Source organism: Sinocyclocheilus rhinocerous, unplaced genomic scaffold (genome assembly GCF_001515625.1).
Source record: "Sinocyclocheilus rhinocerous isolate Xijiao unplaced genomic scaffold, SAMN03320098_v1.1 scaffold496, whole genome shotgun sequence".
NCBI classification, from domain to species: domain Eukaryota; kingdom Metazoa; phylum Chordata; class Actinopteri; order Cypriniformes; family Cyprinidae; genus Sinocyclocheilus; species Sinocyclocheilus rhinocerous.
This window is the reverse complement of record NW_015632471.1, coordinates 704,703-709,564: the sequence shown is the minus strand read 5'-3', so window position 1 is coordinate 709,564 and position 4,862 is coordinate 704,703. Positions and strand designations below refer to the sequence as shown.

Here is a 4,862-nt window from a genome sequence, read left to right as displayed (position 1 = left end):
GTGGGTTTTGCGGACATCTTTTTTAAAAAAATTTGGCAACAACAATACTACAGCGAGAATAAAAGTTACGCCTTCTTTCTTTGCGTGAACATTTGGGCGGCACACGTGACGTAGACATGTGGGGGCGTGTTAGAACGAGTCATTTAAGGTATGCGTGGTTGACTCTTAACTTTTATAAAGAATATCCCTTTGGATTTGAGACTTTAGTCTTTGCAACTTTACAGATCTTCTTTATGCACCAAGAGCTTGTAACTCTCCAAAGAGAAAGGAAAAATTGAAATCGCATCATATGACCCCTTTAATATAGAGACAGGAAGTGGTCATAAGCAAACAAATGTGGTGAAAGTTTCCTGTTCTTGCACTGTTACAGTTAGATCTAACGAGAGCAGAAAAAAGTAGACAAAAAATGTATAGAGTGTATGTGTTGTTAGAAGAAGACAGTATAAGAAATATATGTAGATTTTTGTTGGTTTGAATGAGAATGTGGGTCAGGTGAAATAAAATTTTTATTAATACATTTTTTTTAATGAATGTGTGAATATCATGCATTAATGTGCATATTGTTCAAAAAGATGTTTGTATATGTTTACCTAAGCAGTTCTCTGTGTCCTTCGTCTGTCCAAAGACAGCTGTTACTCTGAGCAAGTTTAAAGAACTTAGTTCTCTTCCTAAAGATAAACAAACACATAAAATTAATAACATTTAGATAATTCTGTTTTAACGTATTTTGTGTGAACTGCTGTGTTTACAGCTTGAACTGGAAAAGGATTAATGCTTACTCTATATAGATAGCAAGGTCTGTTGCAAGAATGTTCTTCTCAATCATCTGCACACAGGCCCTGTATTCATTCAATGAGAGCGAGCTGAGCATCTGACTGTCCTGAGAGAAAAGAATGTTGAGGGGTTTAAAACAGTTGTGCATGGACATGGATTCATAAACTTATGAATACTGAGATAAATGGACGCCAGATAGATGGATGGACAGACAAATTCTAAGGATGCTATGGATGGATATTATGGATGGATGGGTGCTATGAACGGATGGATACTATGGATGAATGTTAAGGATTGATGCTATGGATGGATGGATGCTATAAATGGATGGATGCAATGGACGGATGCTATGAACGGATGACTGATCAACAAGATGAATGGATTTATGGATGGATAGATGGATGTTATTGGTGGATGGATGGATACTATAAATAGATGGATGATGTTATGGACAGATGGAGGATGGATGGATGGATGAATAGATGAATGGGTGAAAGATGGATGGATGGATGGGTGAATGATGAAAGGATGGATGCTATAAACACATGGATGATGTTATGGAAAGATGGAGGATGGATGGATGGATAGATGAATGAGTGAATGATAGATGGATGGATGGATGATTGGACAACAAGATGGATGGATGTATGCTATGGCTGGAAGAATGGACAACAAGATGGATGGATGAATTGAATGGATTTTATGGATAGATGGATGGATGGATGGATGGATCTTACGGGATTGTTGAGAATGAGAAGACACATGTCATAATGATGGTGCTCCAGAGACGAGTGACCATACAGTTGTGCCAGTGGCTGGTTACTCCTAAGACAAAGAGAGAGGAAGAAAGGGGAAAAGAGAGAAAGAGAATAAAAATAGGGGGTCAAAAATGCACAACAGATTGTATCTATTTATTAAACCGTAATTTACCAATACAAAATATTAAGGCAATTTACAAAGAAACAATGTTTAAATATGTATAGGTATTATGTTCTCTTAAATAGTTATTCAAGTAGTTATTAATTAGAAATCATAGTGTGGCATCTCAAATACTGACACAGCACTACAGAGTGGCCCCAAAAAGTGCTTGCCACACTTTAAAAAGTATAAATGGCCTTGTATAAATAACAATGGCATTCATACATGTTTAAACACGTTCAAATACTTGTTAGGCCAGTGTAACACTATACTTTAGAGTAGACAGATGTTTATAATAACACCATAGTAAGGAATGTTCTTTAGCACAGTGGTGGTTGGTGTAGTGTAGTTTACCTCTCTATGTAAGAGTTATTTACTCCTCTGTGGTCCAGATCATGACACAGACTGGCAATCATGAGAGCAAGAACCTCCAGACTGCTTAAATTACTCTGGATTAAAGAACATCAGAGATTAAGCAAGCTTGGAATGACACCGAATGTGAGAGCAATGAAATATCAGAGATTTGGCAGGACAGGGATTCATTAACTAATAATTTGCTTAATCCACTTTCCTCAGAATAAACCTTTTAACTTATTAACCCAGTGTGCACTGCTGAGTTTAAAAGATTAGGACAAATTGTTTATCAACAGATTATAATTCTGACCTTTAGTTCCTTTGTCTGCAGCATGGCAAACATACACTGGGCTGTGTGCAATGCGTGACTCCAGTTATGATAGACTACATTGCTTCTGTAGCACTTCTGTACGCTCAAAACCCACTGACACAGGGTCTGAAGAAGAAAAGGAAATACCAGTTCTAGATCCACAGTTTACACAAAAGTATTACTCAAAGCTGGATTGTTAGTGACGTTAGCTAGAAGAGCCGAGCAGGATTAAACCAGAAACCTTGTAGTCAACGCTGAAATCCTGGGGCAAATTGAGATCCAGGATCATGCGCACAACGGCCTGAGTCATGGCAATCTGGGACATATCAAAATCATTGAAGCCAAAATCCAGTAAACGGAGGGCATCTGCTGATGGGATGACAACCTCCTAGAGGAGAGGAAGGTAAATGGAAATGGGAAAATTTGAAAAGACTTTCAAATGACACATTGAAAAAAATGTCTGTGTTCAAGTGCAGCTGACAAAACCACAAACATACACAAGATTATGCTCTAACCACAGGAAGTTGCAAATTCTGTCACATCAACATTCGCAGGCTTTAATGCAGTTGCACAACAGTTTGACTAAGGTAATTCAGTCATGTGCAGATGTAGAACGGTTGGAGGTACTTTTTAAAGATAAATAAAGGAAGTACTAAAAAGAGAGTTTTTGAATGGTTACCTCCAATGCATCAATTTCCTCTTGTGAAGCAGAGATTTGATAAGATAAGACCTGTAGGTGCAAACATACACACACACACACACACACACACACACACCCATACATACACAGTGTGAATAGAAAAAGAAAAACAATGTATGTTTATTGCTGTAGAACTTTTAAATTTTAGATTTTCCTGTGTAAATCAATCCTGGTGTTGTGTGATTGTTGAGTCAGTATTCAGATCACTTACTCATTATTCTTACAGTATGAAGTGATTTCCAGTGACTCAAAAGGAATGTGATGACATTTCCTACCTCTTTAGTCACAGCCAGCTTTGCTCTGGTTTTATCTGCCCTTTGCTGCTCATTGAATTTTTGTAATCCTAGAGCACAGTACACCACAAAGTCCTCCAGGATGTGCTCATCAGCTCGACTAAAAACGTCTGTCTCAGTGAAAGCCATTGACTAGCTGGCACACACCTATATGAAGAAAACGTAAAAAAAAAAGAATGTGTATGCTGTCTATACAAACTATTTTCATACTAATGTCATTATCAACCCTCTAAACCAAGTAAAATAACAAATTAGATCTGTTTGCATCAGTGAGATTAAAAAGAGAGCAAATGGAGACATGTTTTCTAAGATCAAAAGTCAGTATGAAATTTCCAATGATCTGAACTATGCTTTCCATGTTAAATGCATAGTACTATACGCTTACTGTATGCCATATATTATAATATGAGCTACAGTATATAAAAGAGAAAAGTCTGAAACAAAATAAAATCCTTTGGTTTGTTGGATCAACACTAGACTGTGGATATTTACCTATGACGTTATCTCTCTGTTTGCCTATCAGAGGTGTGCCGATCAAACTCCTGATCTGAGAGACCTTAGAAATCTGGGCCTTGGAGAAAAAAAAGAGGTAACAGTTTAATGAAGGGACCAATTACCTTTAAAGTAGACAGATAAGATATTCAACTTTATCGAAGCAAGACCACTCATCCTCATCTTCATTAACTAGTCTCACTATTAACTAGTTGCTTATTAGCATGCATATTACTAGCATATTGGTTGTTTATTGATACTTATAATGCACATATTAATGCCTTATTCTGCATGACCATATTTTAGATCCCTTAATCCTACCAAATACCTAAACTTAACAACCACCTTACTAATTAATAAGCAGCAAACTAGGTGTTTATTGAGGAAAAAGTCGTAGTTAATAGTTAGTTAATAGTGAGAATTGGTCCCCAAACTAAAGCGTCACTGAAATAGAAATGAAAAATCCCAGATAAGAGGTACTTTTTGGTCACATGATGATATGGTTTTCCCTAAAGTATATATATAAAAAAGGAAGAAAAACTATGAAAATGTCATTGATTTCCAATGTAGACATATGAGTGATTCTATAATTGCAGGTACATTTGGTGTCCGAAGTCATTATTTTGTTTCTGCTTTTTTCAAATGGTTATATTTTTAATTATTAAATTAATTAAGATGTTACAGTCCATAACAATATAATATTTTTTGCAAAAAGTGTCTTAAATAGCTGAAAATCATGATTTCTTGTTGTCCGAATTAGTCAGTGCATTTTTTTCCATCATGTATCATTGTGTAATCAAAATATTTTATTGTACTTTTCTTTTTGTAATATTTCATTCATTTTATTTATAAAAGCCCTAAAGAGTCATTTACCTAATTCTACAACATTATTTAAAAAAATTAATAAATAATTCTTATAAAAATGTGTGTCCATAAATCTTGCGTCAACTCTGTTACCGTACCATACTTTGCCTTTAAATTAGTGGAATTATCTCCCACAACTATGTAAGATACAGGAAAT

The 4,862-nt window shown here is 35.6% G+C and overlaps 1 pseudogene; it reads right to left on the bottom strand.

Moving 5' to 3' along the window:
- Window positions 1–4,862, bottom strand: part of LOC107742500 (cGMP-specific 3',5'-cyclic phosphodiesterase-like) — a 27,448-nt pseudogene that overhangs the window by 2,667 nt on the left and 19,919 nt on the right.